At 37.4% G+C, this 25,616-nt stretch overlaps 1 long non-coding RNA gene across 2 annotated transcripts in view; it reads right to left on the reverse strand.

Moving 5' to 3' along the window:
• Nucleotides 1-12,903: 12,903 nt before the first annotated feature.
• LOC140330576 (uncharacterized) overlaps nt 12,904-25,616 on the reverse strand; it is a 44,531-nt gene continuing 31,818 nt past the window's right edge. Inside the window, exon 5 of one of the 2 annotated variants that reach the window (XR_011920767.1) lies at nt 12,904-13,055. This is a non-coding gene — a long non-coding RNA (uncharacterized lncRNA). Of the gene's footprint in view, nt 13,056-23,316; nt 23,663-25,616 lie in introns of those variants that run through there. The other variant, XR_011920766.1, reaches the window with a different exon arrangement.

The raw sequence follows: 25,616 nt of genomic DNA on the forward strand, positions 1-25,616 counted from the left end.
TTTATGATTTGAAAATTACCCTGCGTGTTTCAGGTTTAGGTTCTATTTACCAAGGTATTGACACTTGGCATTATGAGTTTAACAGCTCAGTTACATAGAAAGAATACAAAGCCTAAAAATGATCTAGTGCCAGAAAAGTGAAGAATCCTTATTGCCAAGCCAAAACCAGCAAAGTATCAATTCAGGCATTTGCCTAAAGACAGCACAAAACTTGCTTGATTGAAATAGAAAATTGGGACAACCTAAAAGACACCAACTTAAAAAACTGCAGGTAAAAGCAGAATAAGAGAAGAAAATGTAAATGCTTACTGGCAATGTTTCCATTAAAGATTTTTGTATAAACTTGCAATGTGCTTGAACTATCCCCCTCTCGCTTGTATATCATGGCCCTCTTCTAAATAGGAATGCCTAATTACTGTCTGTGCTAGTCCAGCATTTCCACCCCACCCCAAACCTCCAAACATATTTTTATGTAATTGCTAGGGGAGAAACAAAGGGGAATAATATATATACTATAGAATGATGTATTAGATTATGGTTAAAATAATGGTCTAGCTAAAGAATACTTTTAAAGAGGCAAAATAAAAGTCAAATGACATGCTGTTGTTATAGCCATTGGATCTGCTGTGTGAGACCCTGACTAAGAATCTTCAACAATATCTTCAATTTTTACTCCATTTCCAATTAGATTTTCATATTCTGTTCTGCTATACAATCAAACAAGGATACTGAGAGTTTCTGTTATTCATGTACAGGCCACTTGTATTGTCTTAGGTTTGTATTCTTTTGCAATATGTTTGCTATGTTGTTTACTCTTCCTCTTTTCTTGATGCTATGTTGTTTACTCTTCCTCTTTTCTTGATGCTATATTGTTATTTTTGGGAGTTTTGAGTGCGTTTATGGGTGTTCTTCCCTCTTCTCTACCACATAGCCTGGTTTGAAATGTCTATATAAACACTTAAAAATGCATACAAATGAAATGAAGTCCACACCATGTTTACTATGAGTTCTGTTTTTTATTGCGACCAGCCAAAACCTACTTTTCTCTATGACTTTAGCAGCTGCCATGCTTCACAGAGCTTTAGAAGTCAATGGCTATAGCCTATATCATAATCTTCACATATCAATAAGACATTTCTAGACACAAAACTACTGCATATTGTATATTGTAATTCCTTATGTAATTTCCTGAAAAGTTTGTATTTTCTCTTGACTAGAGTAGTGCGGATCCCGTGCCCTTGCTCTTTTCTTCATCCCCCCCCCCCTTTAGATTAATTACTTCCACCACCAATAATTACCCCTTTCTCTATACCTACCTCCTTAGCTTGCCAACCTCCCCCTCCTACCCCTTTCCTTATATCAAAACACAACACCTTTTTGGATTTAAAATTGGCTGGCAAGCAGCCGTTTATTTGTATACACAAATAATTTAACATAACATTTGCATAAATAACCATAAATACAAATTAACTATAAATAATATTAATTAACCATAAATACCAAAAATAACATACACAACATTAATATTAACCTTAAAACTGTAAATAGCTATAAATAACTATACATAACCATAAATAACTCAAATTATTAACCTTTTAATAACCCCCCAACATTTCACAATATTAACACACATCGTTGAGTTATTTACCCAGGCTGCTGGTCTTGGAAGGCAAAGCCCGCCTACAGTTGCAATAGTTGCAACCCACCATAACCACCGTTATGGCCCCTAGGCCCAACCCTTCACCACCGAATTACCACAGGCCACTTACCTTCCCCCAGACCCCAACCGCCAATAAACTAACTCGCCTAGAGTCCAGGGAGGGTGGGCGGGAATTTTCTTCTTGTAAAAACTGTGACGACTTCCAACACAGCCCCCCTATATCTGTATCCTTACTCAACCCCCCTTTCGCACTTTCCTATCCCTTTATGCTCCTCCCAAAGCATCTTTCAAATCCTTAACTCTCTCTCCATTCCTTCTAAACTCCCCCCCTTTCCTCCTTCGTTGGGCAGCCCCTTACACTCCTGTCATGAAGGCCCTGCTCCTTTTTTGCTGTGGGCCTTTCTGTAGTGTGGGGAAAAACCCATGAAGTCAATTGTTTCTGAGATGCTCCAACCACCAGGTCTGAAGCCAACATTCTTTCCATGGTAAAAAAAAGTTTTCATTTGTTTAGTTTTCCCACTTCAGTGTTTGGTTGAAAAGCAGCTACACCACATTTTTGGCAACATGCATGGGTGTAGCCAACAAAATGTTCACTGCTTATATATCGCATATAGATAACTTTACTGAATTTCCTGATTTAGGTGAATTGAATTTACTCATTGTGCTTTTTGTCCAAAAATGAAACATGAGACATGGATATGAGACAAGAATAGAAAACATTGCTGACACTGAGACTTCAAGAGTGAGCGAGAGGTCAACTGGCTCCAGGTCACCACCTAGACATTTCCTGCCAAGGCACAACTCCTACTCATTGATCACGATGTGACTATTCTCTACTGCATTTTCCTTCCTTTATTTGTTCTAGATAATGCCTACCTTTTGTCTTTTCGAGATGGCATTGAATAACCATATATTGTTTAAATCAATTCATTATTGAACGAACAGCACGGGGTTCGAGCATACAAGGAATGATTCATTGTATTTGCACACTGATTTTCTGAGTGTTTCATTTCATGGAAGGCAAGTGTTCAGAAATGTATTTTTCATGCATGACAAGTGTGATGTGTGGATGGAGCAATGCTCTATATTTATATATTGGGTTGCTGTTGTTTTGCAGTAATCCCATTAAAGAATTCCAACATGGTTTCTTAAGCATTGTATAATAAATTGTGTTTAAGGATTCCCTAGTACAGTTTACTGTACTTTGGTCTTTTGGACATTCCAAAACAGACATTAATACTACTTGAGTTGTGTAGAGAACAGAAAAAATGTATTTATTGGTGTATCCATCATTTACCTTGACCTGAATTATTGAAGTTTTGGCCATGGAAGGAAAGCACAGAACAATGGATTAGTCATCGGCATTGCCTGTGGGCTCTCTGAATCTGATATTTTCCCCATTACTAACCTTCCATGTCTTACTCCGCATTGAGTGTCTTAACGTAGGTGGCAATCTTAGCAAGTGCAGAGCTTTGCTTCCTCATATCAGAGTTGCCTTCCTGATGACTTGTGGCCTTATGACTAGCAGGGGAAATATTCAAGAAGCAGTATAAACTGTGAAGGAAACACAGAAAAAGATGCAGGGAGATCCTTGCACCACTAGTTCTCAGGTACAGATTCCTCTCCAGCAAGAGTGAGTGACAAAGTTTACTAAAATCTTGTGAGACTAGCAGAAGCAGTGCCTTATACGTAGCAGAGACGTATCCATAAGACTGTATACTGAGGGATACCTAGGTACAAAAAACATACTAATAAGTTAGCAAATCTTCACTTTTTCAGTTTAGATCTCCAAGCATGCATAAACAGTACTCCCATCTCTTCTAGCTTAACCCTTATCATCTTAAATCAAGTATCTCAATCAGGAAGTAATTTTTTTCCCCCTGTTGGAGCAAATTGTACCAGGGTTTTTTTTTTGCCTTCCTCTGGATCAACTATGTCCATGGGGGTTTATGTCTGGGATATGTTTATTTCCCTAGGGGTTGAACTTGATGGACTTGTGTCTTTTTTCAACCTGACTTACTATATATATATATATATATATATATATATATATATATATATATAAATTTACCCAAAACAAAAAAAGTCATATATTGCAGTCTTACCTTTCCTTGGATGTGGTGACTGCAGTGGTTTCATTTTTCAGGCTTTACAGAATAATACCTGTTAACCCTGCAAACAAACTATGAATAGGCTGTCAATTATCATTAGGTTGAGAAATGGAAACATTTTTGAGAAAATCTAAATACCATTGTTTTGACAAGTGGTATCATAAAACAAAAAAATATGGACCCTCAAAAAAAGAATGATGGAGCAGTAAATGAAGCTGATAAGAAATATCAAGAAATAGTAAATGGACAAAACATAGTTAGGCACATAAAAGCACGGCACATGAGGACATGTGTGTAGGGGACATATGGAAAAAGTGGAGAAAGGAAAATGCCTAACAGAATGATCAAAATAGATTGTGCTCACCAAAAGAGGAGGGGAAGATCACATGTAATATGGATGGAATGCATAACGGCAGATCTGACCAGGATGGGGTGAACGAATGGCAAAAAAAAGTGCTGAAGAGTGAAGGATGGAGGAAAACTGTGTCCAAAACCAAACCAAGGATGCAGAGCAACATGAACAACAATCCATGTCCATGGCTGCATCTTCTCTTGCTTCTACTTTTTGCAATATAAAGTATTTTACAGAGACATTTTACAGAGACAAATAAAATAGTGTTTATTCTACTCTGAATATTGGACTAGCTTATCGGTATTGCAAACATCAACAATCACAAGCATTAGGGCATAAATGTATGCCACAGACGCTAAACATCCCCCAGTGTGTTGCAGTTCATCAAGGTAAGAATAATCACAGAGAAAGAAAAAGGTTGTTTAGAAAAACCAAGACTATTTCTCGTAAAAAGAAAAAGTATTAAGTCAAAACCCCTGAAAAATGTTTCTGTGTGTCAGTGGATGAGCTTGTTATCTGAAATTATATTAATTTACAATAAAAGATTACAGATCAATCTTTTAGGCTATTATAATCAATTGTGTCATAGAAAGAATTGGCAAAAATGAAAGAAAATGAAAGCTGATCCCCAAAAAGCGAAATTCACACTTTAAAGAGTCAGTAAAGGAAAGTTCTGATATGTTTATTAGATACATTAAAAATATTCAATAATTTTACATTTTTAATATTTTCATGAATATAGTATAATAAAAATTTGTGCTCTAGATCACTATATCTAAAAATCGTATATCTAAAACTGCAGGCATAGAATCACATTAGGAAGAAAAATTAAATAATAAAATATTTTCTGGGTTGATGTTTCACAATATTTTCTGCCAAATCCACAGGATAGTTACTTTTGAGCCAATTATAACCTTTCAGGTCCTCCCCTTTCCATTAGGTCCCCTGTTTCGGTGACGCCAATTGTCTTTACTCTATAAATCATGTCTGCCAATATGAACTCTGTTCTAGGTGGGACTTTCCTCTAACTGCTGAATAATGCTCAGTTTACGTCTATGTCTGCAGATTAGAGACTATCTAAGGAACAGCCTTAGTGAATTTATGGATCTCTGCCCTCATTTTCCATTATACTGAGTGACCTTTGTGCCACCAAAGGAAATGCCATGATCAAGGGTCACCCGTTATACTGTCTTGACGTTTGCTGTTTACTGGATGAAAATAACTATAGATTAGAAAAAAATTAAGTTCAAGGTCGAGAAAAGTAAAAAAAAAAGAAGGTGGACTTTTCGCTGAACTGAAGGTCATTATTTCCCTAAGGTTTCTTATTGACTGGGTTGGTGGTTTATTATATTTAGCCAGAGATTTGAGAGTTATGGCAATATCATTTCAACTCTATACTTACAATAAGAAAGAATTTTGGAAACTTCAGAGGTAGTGACTCAGCAGTTTTATTTTCCTATAGAGTAATAAATGTTCCATAAGAAAATAGAATGAAATATGTTTAATGGCTGCTTTACTGGCCAACAGAAGCCATAGACTGCTATAAAGATGCAAATGTACACTATTTCCTTGCCATCCATTCTGCTCAGTCTGTTTGTTAGGTGTACAGTAATTTTCCATTTTTTTTAATTTGTTGCGTTAAATAACAGCTTTAGATTACTTTGTTAGATAATTATGAAATGGTGTAAACATTTATTACTAACTGCTTCAACCCAGCAGGTGGTAAACTAAACTCTTCTTTCCATCATTTCTGCCAAATTACTGTATTTAGTACTTAGCTGTGAAAAGCCTTAATAATTTAATTGCCTGCGAGTCATTGTTTATTTTTTTTTTTGGTACAGCTTAATAAACCTCGGCTGTGGAAGGGAACATACTTGATCTTATGGAGGATTTGAGGTTTGGCTAAGCCATTCAAGGTGTAAGCAGATACTGTTGAGTTTTATAGTTATAAAGCCCAGTATGCTTTACAAGCTAAATGTAATAGAAGCATCTGTCAATTTTTGTCTACTTGTACAATCCAAATATTATACACCTTATGAAAAATTATAGAAAATAGTTTTTTAGGGTTCCAGGCTACCCCCATTCTGTTTAGTAAAATCCAACTGGTTTCCACAGCTTTGTGTGGCTATAACATTTTGTAAGTGTGCTGCTAAGGCTAGCAAGTTACCTGGGGCAAAAGAAGAGCAGCTCAAAATGGTTGGCCAAAAGAGTAGAAAGTATAAAACCTTTACTTAGTGGTCTGCCACTTTCTTCTGATAGCAGGACAATTTGCAACAAGCGATAAACATAATGCTGGTGTTGAGAGACAATTATCTGGCTGGCGATCCCATGCTGTGAGCCAATGCAGGACAGCGTGCCATGTGTATCCTCATTGGTGTCAGTTGCAGCAGCAGGGAAGATCAGGCAAATAGCTGTCAGTCCTCTGCTCTGCAGCCTGCGGCATCCCCAGTTTCCCTTTGGCTGTAAATGCGGCATCCCCTGCTATTAGACAATGTGCTGCTGAAGGGGATTTAGAGTTGTGCTGAAACTAATGAGCAGAGTAGTTCCTGATCTGAGCCCTGCACTGCCATTGGCAGCCTCTCTGCTTCCAGTGCCTGTTGTAGCGTTTAGCTGGGCTGGGTCGTAGAATTTTGTACTGCTTAATCTGTGGGCTCCTGGTCTTGTGTCAGCCCTTACCAGATGCCATTTCTTGAGCATTAAGTCCTGGGGGCAACCGTGTGCTGGGAGACACAACCAGTTTACCAATGCTGAGCAGGGGCTTGCTATAGGTGAAGACTGCGGCATTCAAATGGGAGACTGGCATCCGGCAAGTGCTGGTGCTGGACCAGGGCCTTACACCAACACATCTATCTTCTTATGCAATTTGAGCATTAGCTGAATTGTCTTTTCACTCTGCCACTCATCTTCTTTCCATTTAAAGTTGCATCCTTTGCCAGACTTTTCAGCATTCAATATTTATTTTAATGCTCCCAGCTGGAAACTAGAAAAATTTCAAGCCAGTTAACCCACACAAAATGTGTATATGGTAATTGCCAGCCCTGCTTTACCCCGTAACTGCAACATAAAATGCACAATACAGGCATGTCCTGCAGAACATAAACGTCTCCCCCAAAGAATTTACCAGAAAAGGAGACAGATATTGAGAATTTATCCTAAATGCCTCTGGTGTTATATTTTGCATGTCTCCATTTTGTTTCAGTCCATGATGGGGGTAATTTTTCTTTTTTTTATGAATAAAACTGCATAGTAAGGGATAGAGAATGCTCTTACATCCACTATGCCCTGCAGAACAGTTGGGAACACAAACTGCTGTGGGGTAAGTTTTGTAAGTAGACCCTACAACAGTTATACATAAGTGGTAGGTTACTCTATCCATAATCTATGCATTTTGGTGGTATAAGAGGGAGGAAACCGGAGTACCAGAGGTAAACTCATGCAAACACGAGGAGGGCATACGAACTCTTAGCGGCCAGGAAACTCTCTGCAAGGAGATTGGATGTTTTTCCTATGCTTGCGTAGGTTTTCTTCTGGGTAGTCAGGTTTCATCCCATATCCCAAAAACATGCAGTTAGGTTAATTGGCTTCCCCTCAAAATTGGCCTTGGTTGTGATGACATATGTCTATGGTAGGGACATTGGATTGTGAGGCTTTTTGAGAGACAGTTAGTTATATGACTATGAAGATTGTAAAGGGTTATATAAATACAAGGTAATAATAAATTTAATCAGTCATTTAATATGACTGTTGTAGGGTATTGGTGGCATTGGGAGACCTCTTTTTGTATCTCTTAAGAGGATATATGAATATCTGCTCTACTTAGAATTCATTCATAAAATGTGTGGCAAATGTTATTTTCTATACTTAATCCTTCACGCTAACAAAATATTTCTCACACAAGAAGACTATTGTCCTCCCTGCTTTTCATGAGCTTTATTCTCCACTGATATATAACTTTAGCCTACAGCGATTAGATAGAACAAACAGTCTGGTAGTTGATCACTACATCCTGCCAAACAAGTTTAAATATATAACACTGGCCAAGTTGGGCTTATAAAATCAGGGCAGTAAAATAAATACTTTGAAAGATTGATAACTTGTACTGATGTCTTAATATTTTCCATGAAAAAAAATTACATTATGTTTGTTACCTGGTCTGGGCAGAGGCAGATTTATTTCCCCATAACACAGGGTATTTTACTTTGTTACCTGAAAGTTTAAAGCTCTTTTGCATATTGGCAAAGCTGGAAACTCATGCAGAGAATCTTTCATTATGCCCATTAGGAGCTATGTTAAGAGAACAGGTTCTCTTAATATAGCATCCCCAGCCAATGATACTTTTGTAGAGCTCATTCACTTTGCAGAGCTTTTCCCAAATCTGAAAAATACTTGGTGCCTGCTATGAACAGAAAGTGAGCTTCCCTCATTCCACACAGAATGCAATGCTTGGGCTGTGGTGGTCTAACACATGCCCACCAAATGTTCTTGATCATGTGGGATTTTTTACTATTTGTTAGAATCCCATGGGCCCATGTGTCCAGGGCACATAAATGCAAAGGTGGCCTAACCAACCCTCCAAGAACTAAGATGGGGTCTCTTTTCTCTAACTGACCACTAACGTTTGGACATTTTCCATTCAACTGATAATTGGGATTTTTAATGCTCATCTACCCTGAGGAGATGAGCATTAAAGCATGAGCATTCCAAACACTAACTTTCGTCAGTAAAGCTGGATGATCCCGAAATGGATTTTTTAAAAGTCATTTGCTGTTTGTTAACAAATGTTTTCAAGCCTAGACCAGATCTATTTCAGGTTTTCTGGATCACCCAGCTTCACTAATAAAAGTGTATCCTCTCCAGCCTCAAAGAGCTTTAGTAAATCAGGCTCACTGGGTCTAAAGTATTTTTTTTTCACCAACCATCCACCAATGCTGAGGCATGTTCTTTTCCACAGATGCTAGGACCCTTTTTCTCCCTCCTATGTTAGGGCATTTTTATTTACAATGTCCACCAGCATCAAGCATTTTTTGTTTTATCACCAGAGCATATTTTTACCACTGACTCCTGATACTGGGACCTTTTATTCTCACATTGACCAGCAATGAAAGTGGGACTTTGTTACCTAACTCCATTATATGCTGTGTTATATGTAACAAACTTCCTTTTCTTGCACTTAACATGTTATTTTGTCTGTCCTGACTGTACTTTATATATTATGTTATAACATTATATTTTATGTTATACAGTCTTGACTTCAGCACCCTATATGATACGTTGTACCCCACATTCCAATGGTAAGAGCGGGTTTATAAATAGACCCCTTAGAAAGTGATGTATCCTTTATAATGAAGTAGAACAACACAAATATTTATTTGTACAAAAATTAATACACTTATGTGATTAAAGCTTAAATTCTGCAGAATATACACATACATTCAGGTCCATGCTACTATTTTTGCAGCTGCTTTTAATGTAGATTCTCCCGTGATTTCCCAAGAAATTCATTTTAGGCAATCAGCAACTGGTTGATGCATTGTTGGGGTTTGAATGCCATATCCAAGTTTCTCCGTTAAGATCCACTTCATGGTGGTCTATATATTTATGTTTTTTTTCAGTCAGATGGTACTTTTTTGGAGTAGGTTATTTTGTATGGCATAATAAACTTAGAGAAAAGCAAATACTGACTAAAGATACAAGGCATGTGTATTTGTACTTGAGTTGTGTGCTTTGGGTATTTGTTCCAGACATGTGCACACTCTTCCTCTTTGCAAAAGCAACCAGCCAATGCTACTGCTTATATCCACTGCTCCTGTAGTTTTCTAAATGTTCAAAATGCAAAGGCATTTTGTACACACGAAGGAGAATAATATCCTTTGTGGCAATTGAGAAAAATATTCAAATTATATTTTTTTGCCCTGATTATTAAAGGATGCTGTGACTTATTTTAACAGAAGCTATCATTCATCCTTACATGAAGGGGAGTTTTATTGCCAAGCATAATGTACCTGATTTATGAAAGCTCTCCAAGGCTGGAGAGAATACACTTTCATCAGTGAAGCTGGGTGATCCAGCAAATCTGGGATGAATTTCTTCTATCCATCAATAATTTGCTAGCAAATATTTTAAATCCAGGACCATATTCATTCCAGGTTTGCAGGATCACCTAGCTTCACTGATGAAAGTATATCCTCTCCAGCCTTGGATAGCTTTCATAAATAAGGCCAACTGACTCTAGAATACAGCATACGTTTCACTCAATCTGATCATGGGTTTCCTATTAATCATATATAGGCAACTCTGCAGGGGGTTCCTGTATGTGGAGAACAAGTTTTGTTATCAGTTACAAGGGAGATTCTGAACAAAGCCATAGAAGGAATAGGGGTCTGCAAAAGCTTCTAATAGGGGTTTGGCTAACACAAAAAAGAGAATATCAATGCCAACTTCAGCATTTCTTCCATAACAAGTTTTCTTTACAAGCTCCTGTGGTTCATTTCCTTCATTGCTTTCACTTTGCCAGCAGGGCATGCGTTGACTCATAGCCCTATGAACCTACTGACTACCTGTCCAATGAGAGCCATTTAGTAAAAAGGGAAGCATGTTTTTTGGACAGAAATCCCAAAAGGTTGGAATCTCTAGCTATGAAAAGGGCACACGGCAGGTAAATATTATTGGTTGTCAGTATTAATGTGGATTTAATGTGATGGAGGGCATGAATGACATAGACTCATGTCTAGGGACATAAATAAAATGTATCAAATTGGTAAGTAAATGTTTTATTTTATTTCCGTACAGGATTTTTTTTCTAGGGTGTACTTCAAGAACTCTCTTGTTTTAATTTAAAGTTTCATAACAATGTACCCCTGTTCTTATTTTGTTGAGGTAGTGGATATCTGTAAGCTCCTTTTTTAAAGGCAGCTTTAAAGAGAAACTAAACTTAAGTGCCTTAAAAAAACAAAAAAAAACCTACCTTCAATCCCACAGGGCAGTCTGATTCATCCGGAGGTCTCATGCATTGGGCCCGGCATCCGCCATCCGAGCTCCAGGCACCGCCATCTTCTCCTCTTCTGGTTCTTCTTCCTACATCACCCACCTAGGCACGAGATTGGGTGACGTAGGATGGAAAAAAACTTGCCAATCTCACTGCACATGCGTGAGATCAACAAATTTTTCTCTTTGCACGAAAAGGCTACCGAGAGCCTCCCGGGATGTGTGACGTAGGTATCCCGGGAGGCTTTGCGCTCCAATTCATTAGGATTCCATTCTTAGCTCACCTTTTTGAGAAACCAGATATGGGGTAGCAGCCTTGTCCCTCAACATTGGAACTCCAGCCCCTAATGTTGGGAGAAGAAAGGGGGCTGAAAATGGTACAAAAAAGGTAATCTCTCCTCACAAAAAGTTATATGTAAGTAAAAACACAGAGACCATGTTTTTTAAATAAAAATGTACAAAGACATGCTTATCAAATTTCAAAACGAAAGTTTATTTTATTTCTTGTAAGTAGATCCAGCATTATTCACATCATCCAGCTACGTAAATCCACCGTTATTCATAGAGACCCAATGACTAACCCCATTGTTAAATAAAAGATCCCCTGCGTTGTGGTAATGGCACATGGAATTCTGAGTAACATGTTACCTAAAGGGCCTTATGTTTTAAAATTGCCCTCAAAACTGGATGAAAAGCCCCTCTCTTTCGTACATATACCCCATGTCAGTACCCTGCTCTCCAGGAAGAGAAGAATTTCTGCTCTCCAGAAGTTTGTTTATATATCCTTAAAAATGGAATATTGCCACTTTGCCCAAAAACTCCCATGTATTCCTGTTAAATTTCAATGGTTCCTTATAAATAAACATTTTCAACTGAAATTTCAATGAAGCAAGTTTTTTCCATTCTGCTTATCCCTAGTGGGCACAGATGCTGCATTTTTCTGAAACAGTCAAACAATAGACTTAAAATTAGCTTTTCTTCCTTTGTAAGGAAAAACTCTTGTTTGGTGCTAAGTGATTTTAACAGCATCCAATTACACAGTATCTTACTTTCCTATCTAATAGAGTACCATGCGTGCACCTTTCACCAGTCCTGAGATGTTTCTAAAGTTATTTTTGTCTGCTTGTTACATAATCTTTTTTTGTTGACTACATACATAATCTTTAATAGTATGTAATATTTGAGGAAGATTATGACAATGCAGGATTAAAAGGCTTACATTATTATGTAAGGCGATTGTTACATAAGGCATTGGAAGTACTCATGAGAAAATGGCGTGCTATAAAGGCATTCGGCCAACTGAACTGCCTGCAGGTGAATTCTTTATACTGTAACGAAGGAGAACACTAAAGACGAACATGAGAAAAGTCTGCAGTAAACAAGAATATGGAAATAATACTGAGGTCTCTATGTGCAAACTACAGGAGGGGAAAGGTTGTACAACCAATATTTTAATTCAAGAAAGATAAAAAAAAGATAAAAAAAGAAAGTTATGTGATTAGCTGCTATTGATTTCTTTCCATGCTTCTTCGGAAAATTTCAAGCCATGCTGCACTTAAATATGTAAAGGTTTAATAAGGTGCCCTCTTAAACTTTATACTGCTTGTTTTTGCACATGAATGTATATTCAGGGTAGCAGAGGATAGGGGGTAAAATGACAGCACTGCTGTGGGTAAGTGGGTCAAAAGCTGTAATAAAGTCTTTCAGTCATGGGAAACATATATAGTACAGGAAGAAGAGGCCAGCAAAAGTTGGGAGAGATTATTGAGTTCCCAGCAGAGGGTTAGTGAGAAAACCAATGCCCATCAGGGATTGGAGGAGAACATGAGTGCATCCTGTACCAGATCCATTCCAGGTTTGCTGGATCACCCTGCTTTACTGATGAAAATTGTATCATCTCCAGTCTTGAGAAGCTTTGATAAATCAGGCCCTATGTGTTTACAACAGACTGAAAAAGAAATAAATAAATAGGAAAAATGAATAAATATTGTTGAGAAAGAAGGTCATTACATCAAATCTACATGCAAAGTACATGTTTTATTTAATATTCTTAATGGACTCGTATTCACGTGCCTGAAACTGTTGTACATCCTACAATTGGTTAGCAAACTTATCTGAAAAACATAAACAAGTTTCTGTATTGTATGTGTGTATGTATAACACAACATATTTTCTTCAATAATGCAGGAGTCATACAGGTAAATATTTTTTATTTTTGGCCTATTGACCTTTATATCTAGCCAGTTCTAAAAACATGTACAAATGTTATAAAACATATACATGTGCACCTTTGTAGCTACATAATATAAAATGGTGTAACATTGAAAAGAGGAAAACCTTCGAGCAGACCATTTTGTACCTCAGTCAGGTATGTCCACTTCCAAAATGGTCTGGAGACACAAATATTACTGGATCCATATCTAGTTTAATGTGGAAACATTTTTTTCAATTATTTTTATTAGTTTTCATAAAGATATAAATACAAAAGCCAAATAGTCAAAAATAAAACAGTACATTGAGCATATCCAATTTGTAAAGTCGTTTGACTCTACAATAAGAAGAATATTGCTGTAATGTTAAATAGAACCAATCAAAAAATGCTGTAGAAATCATTGAGATTATTATCATCCAATCCAAACTGGTCCAAAAATGTTGGAGAACCATACTGCTTGGTTTACACTGGCAAGAGAGCCAAAAAAATCCAAAGCCTTAAGGGAAAATGCCTTTCAATGTAAATGGTAGGAATTTACTAATTTAGCCAAAGTGAATAATATCGATTCTACTTAAGATTTTTATAATTTATATATATTATTTTTAAAAACACCAAATATATAAATAAATATATATATATATATATATATTTGATTCTATTTTATTATGAAGTTTTTTTTAGATTATTTAACTTATTTTAGGTGTTTATTTGTAAATGTTTTCACCTAAGATTCACTGAACGTTTACCCAAAACTTATCAAATTGTTGCATTAAAAATTATATTTGTAATTGGTGTTTTTTTTGTTAGTTTACTTAATTTAGTGTCCCCTCTATGTGTTTGATAGATATTTGGGTATTGTTGCTTTAACGTTTTTATTGAAAAAAAAATACTAATAAGGGGTATTGTTGGCATACCAACTTATCAGTATTGGTTGAAACTTAGCAGTGACACAACCCACCCACTCTCCCATCACAGGCTCAGATCAAGGGGACGTGTTCTGCGGCTCTGGCCGGTGCGCCCCCCCAGTGGGGTCCATCTCTTGACCCTGCTCTGGGTGGCACCGGCCACAGACCACCCAAAGGGCTGTAGAAACATCCCTATTGGGCCCACGGGCTGTTGTTTTCCCATGGCTGCTCTAGCTCATTGCCCACTTTGAAACCAACTCAAAGCGGAACTATAGTTTGCAACCAGACAGGATTTTTTTTTTTGCAGAAAGGAAAGATGATGTCCCTTCTGCAATAAAACATACTTACCCATCAGTTTGCAAACTTTTTTTTTTGTTAAAGGACACTAGGCATGTAGCATACACTTAGTGTATGATGCCAGGTATCTAAGCATCCCCAAGGCTTGATGCTGTGAGCAACTGACATATGCGGGAGTTTTTATTATTATTATTAAACAGGTTTTATAAAGCGCCAACATATTATGCAGCGCTGTACATTAAATAGGGGTTGCAAATGACAGACAGTGACATAGAAGAAAGAGAAGACCCTGCCCTGAAGAGCTTACTATCTAGGAGGTGGGAAACGCAATAGGAGGGAAGCAGTTACGCCATTCTTGCCTGGCTAGTCAGGATGGCTGAGATCTGGAACCCAGAAGAAAACCAGATGAAGGTACCAGTGCCACAACGGAGTGAAACCAGGTTAGTGCAATTTTTACTTTTTTTCACTTCTAAAGTAAAGAATCTGGTTGGCTGGCTTAGTTCCGCTTTGATTTCACTTGTTAGCTTAAATGTTTCTTGCCAAAATAGCAAAATTTCCTTAAAATCAGATTTTTGTTAAAATTTCTGATGAAAAATAATCAGTTCTGCTCATCTGAGAATTTAGAGGGGAAATGGTCAGTCTCTGTAACTTAAAGAAAAAAGAGGCCGTGGCTGCCTCTGACTCCCAACATCTCTTCTGAACAGCTACATCAGACTGATCATTTCAGGCCTCCGGTTAATGGAAAAAGTAATTTTACACTAATTTATTACAAAAGGGCACATTCTTAGAATTAGGCAGTTTTAATGTGTTTAAGTTGTAAAATATAATTCCCATGACCCGTAACTAATTGTCCAGCACAGTCAATCCTTCCTGCAGCTAATTCCATGACGGCTTGAAACAAAAAACAAGGAAATATGGAGCCAGGTCTATAATTCATGGAATTATCACATTAACAGTATGGACAAGGAAGCAGATGAACAGATAGAAGAAAGACAAGATTTATTAGTTTGTGTATATAGTGTACTCCATATATTAACACATATTACAATGCATCCTTTGTTACTGTGAGAGCTTAGGAAGCTCTGTTTTTTCTGGATCTTTCCAAAATCACTATGAAAGTCTGGTTGTGTATAAAGATTCTTCTATAGTTACTTCTAATCAAGTTTATTCATAAAAACAATCTAGGGAAAAAAGAATAAACAATGCTGTCTATAATACAGAATGCAGAATCAGTAAAGTGAATGTTGTTGATTGTTAGGGTGGACATTTACCTATTTACACACTATCCAAACTAACTATAGGTTACATTCACTAAGGTTTAATAAAAAAAATTCTGATCTTTATGCAACTTAACTATAATTTTCAAATCTCATTTGACTGGGTTCAGGAAACTGAGCCTAAGGGTCTGATTTACTAAAGCAATTGAGGCTGTTCACTTTCCAAGGTGAATTATTACTTTGCGAGGGATTATTCACTTAGCTTGGTAAATGTGTTGAAATATTTTTTAATGTAATTTTTATAAAAAAAAAAAAAAAAAGCATGTAGTTTTGTATTGACCAACATTTCAAGTTAACTGCATAGCTCCTGAATGTAGTATTGTCAGACAAATTGTGTTGGAGTGTGCTGAGAGAGGTAACAGTTGGGAGAGAAGCAGACACTGCTATACTGTGCCATATAGTACTCCAGTGCTATACATTGCTCCTTGTGTGTGAAATGTGTGAAATACAGTGTGGTGAATCAGTTCTTTTGTATTCTCACTGCCCCCCTTGTATTTGTATTTTAGTTCCGGTACCCCCATTTGTATTTTATTTTTACCTTTCCCATTTACTGGGGTTATAATAATATTTTTTTTCACATTTCTTGATTTTTGTAAACGTATCGCAAAATTTAATTGAAGAGTCCATAAAACTTCAGTCCATAACTTTGTGGTTTATAATTTATAGATTGATTTTATGGGGTTGAAGGTTTATTTTATTTAATTTTTTCAGGAGCTCAGTTGTACACACACAGGGCCTGAATTATTAAAGCTCTCAATGCCATGCCACTTTCATCAGTGGAACTGGGTGATACAGCAAAACTTTAATGGATTTGTTCAAAGTCATTTGCTATTTGGTAGCAAATGTTTTTAATCCTGGACCACATCCATTCCAGGTTTGCTGGATCACCCAGCTCCAATGATAAAAGTGTATTCTCTCCAGCATTGGGAAGCTTTAATAAATCAGGCCCATTGTGTTGCTATCCTTTATTTGCAGCAGGTCTCTGCCTCTCCTCCTGTGTCACTGTCTGTATATGTCTGTCATTTGCAACCCCTATTTAATGTACAGCGTTGCGTAATATGTTGGCACTATATAAATCCTGTTTATTAATAATATTATTATTAATAATAATAATAATAATAATAATATTGTGGTTAAGGCAGTTTGCACCCAAGCACCAAACAATTAGTTCCCTCATTGGGTTATTAATAAAAGGTATACTTCCTATTATCCCAAACAGGGGTGTAGTTGTAATATGGACAATGGACCGTATTCACCATCATACGTTAGATTATTTCTGCTTGATTTGTTTCCTAGTGGTCATGCTGTTTATGCAGAGCAGTGGAGAAGATTACCTAACCTTCTTTTTTTTCCCCCAGGCACATAACAGCCAATTCCCTGCTACTGCTGCTGCTGATATTGCACTGTCCTCAGCCTTCTCTTCTGTAACTACCACCTTAGCCCCCCTAAAAGTAACTAAAAAAATGTTTTTGAAAATTAAGGTAATTCGGTTTTTTTTTTACTTTAATACAGAACTAATACTCAAAAGCATCCGGGTGTTCAAGTGGTGTACAACTAATTTATTGCACCTTTAGCTTTCCTTCCTGTAATCTTGATGGTACCTTTGTTTTAGTTTTTGTTATTAGTGCTGACCTCAAGCAGGAGGATGGATGGGTTTAGAGACTGACAGTTAGTGTGCTCTGATATGGAGTGTCAAACCAGGTTCATTGATAATTGTCATAACTGCAGATTTGTTTAGTTAGATCTTCGTGCCCTGGAAGGATTTGGTAAGTCAAACACTCCATTCCTCTACCAGACCAGGACTCGGAGGTGGCTCTGGAGCAGCTGGCAGATCATAATAAAGGAATGGATTCCACCAACAACATAGAGTTGGAACCTGAGGCCACGTGTGCAAAGCCTGCTGGACGAGCCAAGGAGGTCTCCAGATAAGAACTCAGGCCAAGTGGGCCTGGTGATGTCCTTTTATGCAGATGGATGTGGGTAATCTAAAAAATTCACATAGAGCTAAGAAGGTCAGGTGTAACGTGGAGCCTGAAGCTATGGTATCATTGTTAGGAACAATGGGCAAACAGAGTGAAAAAACCCATGTATCCTGACACTTGAAATGTAACGCTGATATATTGTTATTTTGAAATTGCATGTATTGCTTTGAAATTTATATTTGTTGAAAAAAAAAACTAACCAAAGGCTATTTATCCTTGCTTGTTTAGTGCTGGCTGAGTGTGTTTTGATGTCAGCTGCTAGAATCTCATATTCCATTAACCTCCCCAGCTCACTCGTAAAAAAAGATGCTGAAAGCGGTAACCCTGAGTCACACTCAGGGTAGCTAAAACAATGAAAAACAATAGTAAAAAGAGCCTTACCTGGTCCGCTGACGTCCTTCTTCATGATCCCCGTCCTCTCGCTTCCTCCGGCCAGCGTCCTCTGCATCTGATGAGTCACCAGGGAGTTCCCAGTGATGTCAGTATGTGCGGCCGTTGCGTCGGGGGCGCGGCTGGAATTTCAAATTATTTTGTATTGTATTTATTACAAAAAAGCTGTATTGAATGTAATACAGCGGATTTTTATGTCTAAAAACAGTACATTGAGTATAATATTTATTTTTTTAAATTTACAAAAAAAATGATTTTAAAAAAACAAAACAATTTTTTTATTTATTTAATTAATTATTTTGACATGATTTTGTGTTTCAAACTTTATTTTACTCATACTATTATATTAAAATGTAAAATAGATTTTCATGAAAAACAATGTACTGCTTTTAGACATATAAAACCGGACAGAAATGAACCGCCCAGGTGGTTAAGCTGATCTTACTTCGGAATATTGCTTTTTTTTATAATTGTGTATTTTTATTGTTAAAATAAATCAATTCAGTGTGTTTTCACAAATGCGGTAATGCTGTACATAAATTGATAGAATTTTGTGCTTCAACTCTGCATGGTTTAAAAGGCAGAGCAAGGCAACATAAGCAAATCCCACTTGACAAAAGCAGCAGTGCCATATATCTCATTATTGTTTTTATCTTGTATTTTACACAGAGCTTTACAAAGTCCATTGTCATTTCACTATCTGTCACTTAAAAGGAACTCCCATTCTAATATCCTTTCTAGCCATTTTTCAATACCAGTCTAAGGCCAATTTTCAGGGGAAGCCAATTAATCTGGAGTTCCTGTAAGAAAACCCACATAAACTCTATGCAGATAGTGGCCTGGCCAAGACTGAAACCTGGTACCCCAGTGCTACAGTGGCAAGCATGTAGCCAGTGAGTCACATAGCTCATACATTCATCTAAAAGGTGGTAAACAATGGAGTGCCTAGGCACACTAAGGTTACGTACACATGTGCAATGGTTCTTGTCCAATTATCGGCTCAGGGCCGAGAATCTGTTGTGTGTACAGTACTCATTGTCCATCGTCTGAACGATCGTCCTGGTGGGACCACGGGTGGTGGACGATGATTGTAATAGAAGTGAAGGGGGAGAGAGAGCAGTGGGGTGCCGCTCCATCCTTCTCCCCCTCCTCTCCCCATAGAGCAGAACATCTTTGTATGTACAGCGCTTGTTCATGTATCATGCAGTCATTCGTTGTTGGAAAGGATCGTGAAAGATCCTTTCCAGGGACAATTATTGCACATGTGTACATAGCCTTACACAGCAAGAACTGCACTGCCTATTTTCAGAAGTAATTAAACACAAAAATTACATTTTTTACAATCAACTTTTTAGTCCACTTTCATATTTTCATTGTCTTACCATTCTTGAACATAAGAAAGTTTATGAATAAACTGCAGATTTGAACAACATAAGCAAATGATTGTGGAAACCAATGGTAAGTAACTGGCTTCCATCCAAGAACATAAATAAATGCAAACCAAAAACAAAAGCACTTTGTTATCACATGGCATTGAATTTGTGCCATCCAGAACACTGCGTCACATTATTACTATTATCAATAAATGCACTGGTACAAAGTTCGGGCTGTAAACATAAACACATGGAAAAAAAGGTAAAGTCCAGCCATTTCTCAGAATTCTGACAACACAAATATCTTTATGGCATTTTCTCACATGTAAAACAATATAATCTTTACAAATTTGCATTTTTCCAGGGAAAAGTAGAGATTAGGATAAAAATCAGCTGTACAGTTACATAACATCTTTTATATTACGAAAGACTATCTTTGGCTTATTTGTTTTTTTTCTACCGGTTTGGATTTGGAGGAGTAAACACTTTCAGGTTTTTATTTCCTTTTGCGACCTTATTGTGGACATTGTCCATCACAACCAGTCCTTATTAAACCTACACAAAGAATAAGGATTTGGTTGTCTTAATAAAAAAAATGTTAGAAAGTAAATGTAAATGTAAATGTAAGAAATTTTAGCTAGTTTTGTTTCTACCCAATTTTCAAAATTGGAGTCAGGCTTGAACTTGCAGTCAGCTCGGAGAAATCATATAGTTAATTTAACTTTTTCCTGGATTCACCAGTATTCACACTATGTATTTGGAGAAATTAGAAATTTACCAGCAATAATAAAATGAACTTGACCCCGGAAGGTGCTGGTTTCTAGCAGGATTCTCAACTAGGGTTGCACAGAACCTAAGGGTCCCTCCAAGGGGCTAGGGGTTCCTTGAACAAGGAGCAATTTGTGACTCTTGAGTCAGTTTTACTGGCACCACTGATCTTTTTGACTATCTGTAAAGGTGACATTCTCTCCACTGATCACCATGCCAACGTACTGTGAGCAGTGGATATACTAATATTAGTAGGGGTTCCCTAAGACCTGAATATTATTTCAAGAGTTCCCTCATGATAAAAAGTTGGGAAACACTGCTCTAAATCATATATGGTAAAAGACTAAATCAGACTTCCTAGGAGTTCATTGTTAGGGTTTTACATACATTTTAACCCAGAAATTTTTAGAGGGAAGCCAATTAACCTCACTGCATGTTTTTGGGATGTGGGAGGAAACCCATACATACATGGGGAGAACCTGCAAACTCCATGCAGATAGTGTCCTGGCTTCAAACCTGGGACCTAGTGCTGCAATGCTACCTCAGAACCACCATGCTGCCCCTAGATGTTAATTTGGCCCATTCCAACACCTCAGTTTTGATTGAAAAATGTGATAGCAAAACTAGGGAACCAACAATGAGATTTATTTTACGTTGGGGTCTGCACTGGACAAGTACGCATCCCGCTTCCATTGCTCTATTAGAAATTTAAAGCTACCTGCCTTGATTTAGGTGCCTATAAATGTTAGATGTTTTTGGCCTAATTTGGTAAAGCTCTCCAAGACAGGAGAAGATAGAATAATATGGGTGAACTAAGGTGATCTAGCAAACCTGAAATGGATTTTATGAAATAATTTCCTATTGTTTGGCAAATATTTTAAATCCTTATACAAATCTATTCCAGGTTTGCTTGTTCACCCCAGTTTACCCATGATATTCTATCTTCTCTAGTCTTGGGGCGCTTTTATAAATCAGACCCGATGTTAGCATGATTAAGTGTAGGCATCATATTTAAATACTTAATTTATTAAAAATACCACCCTTACCGTTTTTAAAAACTTACTTTGACACCTTGAAGTTTATAACTGTGTGGCCTTGCCTAGTGACCCACCACCTTTGCATTTAAAAGATTCTCTGCCTAGTCCACTATGGCCCCATTCTTTCCCATGAATGGTCCATCCTTAAGTACATTCCCCAGCTATCCAGAAGGGTATGGACCTTTATAGGAAAAAATGAGGCCAATCATTAGGAAAAGAACAAGATATTTCGGACGTAGGCTATGCAGTGCTGGTAAGAACTACACCAAAAAGAAATCAAGGGAGGGATAATTATTACACAGTATTTATATAGCACCAACATATTACTCAGCGCTGTACAAAGTCCATTGTCATGTCACTATCTGTTCCTCAAAGGGGCTTACAATCCAATGTCCCTACCATAGTCATATGTCTTTAATTACAGTCTAAGGGTGATTTTTAGGGAGAAGCCAATTTACCTAACTGCATGTTTTTAGAATATGGGAGGAAACCGGAGTACCTGGAGGAAACACGCGCAAACACAGGGAGAACCTGCAAACTCCATGCAGATAGTGCTGCAAAGGCCAGATTGCTAACCTCTGAGCCACCACGCTGCCCGGTAAGTAATTATACCGGCTACAAACTGACAAAACCGACAACCAGTGATTTTCTTTTCCTCCAAAGACAAATAACAACAAAATACTAATAATCAAAGTAAGACAGTGGGCATAATGTGCTGTAATCAGCCTGTGCGGGTTGATTAGATGGGACACAGTGACTGAGGTCAGATAAGGACACAGAGACAGCTGGGAGATCTGGAGACTGGCACAGCGATGAGAGGCAGACTTTTATTTGATAAATGTTTTATCAATGTACCCAACTTTATAATCTAAGTACAGTCATAAAGTAATAAACATTTTGTTTGTTATATTTATTCTTCTACTTTCTGAACTTTGTGATGTAACACAGTTACAATCAGTTAATGTCAGACCGTAGAAACTGTGTCTAGACACATAAGTGGCACATCGGTGTTGTGGTCCAACCGAAACTAATATTTCTACACTTAGTTACTGCGGGTATTACATAAGGCTAGTTTCTGCTTTCCTGTTGCTTTCCTTTATTTTGCATTTGACGCAATGCAGAAGAAGTGAGACTTATTAGCAATCAATGGGAGACTTAGAAACATTCTCTGCTGAAGCCTCAGAAAGACTAATTCTTCTGATTGTATTCCTCCAGTGCTAACTTTAAATACAACATTCATTAGAGCAAGGCAAGTTGACTGTGGCGTGTAAAAGAGGCGCGTTAGGTCTAGCTTCATATTTATGAATAGTGGTAACTTATACCGTACTGTAGTATACAATGCATCCCTTAATGCTTTGTGTTATCATTTATTATATCATATTTATAAAGCGCCAACATATTATGCAGCACTGTACTGTAATGACAGAGAGATACAAACAGTGACACAGGAGGAGAGGATGCTGCCCCAAAGAGCTTACAATCTAAGAGTTGCTAACGATTTTAATGGTAAAATGCACGGAATGCACCTCTGATGCACCTGCTTTGCAGAGCACAGGGCAAAATAACACACTACCCTAGATTGCCGTGAACTGGAAAAATATGTGAAGTTGCATTTTCTGGTCCAGCGTTATCTGTTGGCAGTCCATTCAATTGAATGGGTTTCCCTAATGCAACTCATGGTAATGTGCAACATAACTCGCGTGCAATAACACACTGTGCTGGAATAAAGTAGATCCAAATGGGGCCTAAGTGCAACCTGTCCTAAAAGAAACATTACTGTCATTGCTTTTCTTTTTAAAACGCTAGCCACATAAATGACTAGGGGGCTAAGCTGTGTTTTATATAATTATAGTCAATGAACCAGAACAGGTATGGGAATAAGGGCTGGTTTTTTTTTCTTTCTTATCTGATAGATGTACATATTCTGTCTCGCTCTGTATGAATTAATTGAAGAAAAACTCAAGCGAGTGAGTAACGCAGCTCTCATGACAGGTTCACTTTTTTTTGTTTGCACTGTATGTTGGCCTTAAATGGGTTGCTACTTCTACTTCTTTAGCAGATGCCAATTATTTTCTTATATTGTATATGGATGTCACAAAACCAAAGATGAGAGTACATTGATAATGGGTTTGCTGTGTGAGGTTTGTGAATGTGTAAAAGAGCTGTGTTGTGCTGGCTTCATTTGCTCACTGCCCTTATTCAGCTTTATTCTGTATAAAGAAGAGGCGCTGACTGGTTTCTTCTACCTAAGGACCCCATAAAGTTTAGCAGCCATTTGGGACCTTTTCTTTGCAATGTTTAGTGCTTCTTCATCCTGAAACAGAGAGAAAGATTTGACAGAAATTGACAAACTGCTGCAACTGCTTGAAGTTTAAGACAGAAAAAAAATGAATTGTGTTTATTTTGTTGATTATCCCTCATATCCTGTCTGGCTTGTTTCACTAGGTCAATAAGTAAGGCTGGGTACACACATTCTATAATTGTCGTTGATCTTTCACGATCCTTTTCAACGACAAAAGACTGCACGATACCTGAACGAGTGCTGGACATACAGTGCCATTCTGCTCAATGGAGAGGGGAGGGGAAAAATAGACAGAGAGGCACCCCGCTGTGCTCTCTCCCCTTCACTTTCGTTATGGTCATTTGTTATTCGCAGTCCGTGGATCCGGTTATCACAATGACGGTCAATGAGTGGTATACACATGCCACATTTTCGTCCGATATGAGCCCTGAGGCAATTATCCGATGAGAATCATCTGACGTGTGTACGTAGCCTAAGGGGAGAGTCCGTCTTAGGATTAGAACGGACGTTAAATTCATGTAGCTGGAAACAATTTTTTGTGGTTATTTTCAGTGACAGGAGAATGAATAAGAACTGTATACACAGAGCACTTCAGTTCTTTGAAAGCAGAGGGGGAGGATGAGGGGGAGGCACCCTGCTGCGTCCTCTTCCATAGGAATTAACAGCTGTTGTGCCAGGTTGGTGGCTGGTGGCCACACGAGTCATTAGGCAACATTGAGAGGCTACTGTAATATTATTATTATTATTATTATTATTATTATTATTAATATTGTTATTATTATTAATAAACAGGATTTATATAGCGCCAACAAACTATGCAGCGCTGTACATTCAAAAATTGTATTGCTAGATTTTTGCCTGAGATTGTCACGATCATTCACCATTTCAGGCGACAATCATCTATTGGGTGTACATAGTCCAATTGTGTCCTGTATAGCAGTAGAAGCCCAAAAAAGATTCCCTTCCACTCTTTTCAGAGTTTAAAAAATTGGGGGAAAACATACATCTAAAAAATCTTTTAAAGAGGCAAAAAAAAAGGGGAAAGGGGGAAAAGGAACAGGAATCCATGTATAAAACTTGAGAGAAAATTTTAACTTAAGTTAAATTCCAGTTTAATTTTTTTTAATTACCCCCTTCTCTCTCAAAAAATGAAAAAATGTTCCAAGGCTTAATTCATGCCTTTAATAAGTAGGAATGTAGAGCAATTTTGTTGCAGGAACAACAATCACCATATAATATAAAGTATCTTACTGGTTAATGATATATAATTGTTGTTTTTACCTTTATGTTAAGATTAGGACATGTATTGGCATTTATTGGCATTTGACACTGCTGGGTGCTGCATACAGAGGTGGATGGAAGGGGGCAGGGGCTGCTATCATAATTCTTGACACCATAAACCAAATTTATGACCATGATGCAGACACATATTTAGAATATTTGCCACTGAAGTGCATGACAACTGCTTTTTCAGGAAAGGAAATAAATGTCAACTGGAACACTAAACAGGATTGGCCTTTAGAACAGACTATGTAGCCATGTAAGACTTTTTCATTTTTCTCTCTTGTAGTGCAAACATTTTTTACATAACTTAACTGTCACGAGCCACCAATAAAAAATGCTTGGAATGTTACCTTGTTTAATAGTAAATATCACTTACACAGGGCCTGATTTAATAAAGCTCTACAAGACTGGAAATGATTGACTATCATAGGAGAACCTTAGTGATCCAGCAAGCCTGGAATAGATTTCTTAAAAATCAGTTGCTGTTAGTTAGCAAATGTTTTCAATTCTGGACCAGATCCATTTCAGGTTTGCTGGATCATCCAGGCTCACCCATGATAATCTATTGTCTCCAGTCTTGGAGAGCTTTAATAAATTAGTCCTAAAATTAAAATGAATTTAACTACCCACTTTGAACTTTTTCCCAACTTTGAAGTTTGCTAGAACAACAAAGTGTCTAATT

Source organism: Pyxicephalus adspersus, chromosome 5 (assembly GCF_032062135.1).
Source record: "Pyxicephalus adspersus chromosome 5, UCB_Pads_2.0, whole genome shotgun sequence".
NCBI classification, from domain to species: domain Eukaryota; kingdom Metazoa; phylum Chordata; class Amphibia; order Anura; family Pyxicephalidae; genus Pyxicephalus; species Pyxicephalus adspersus.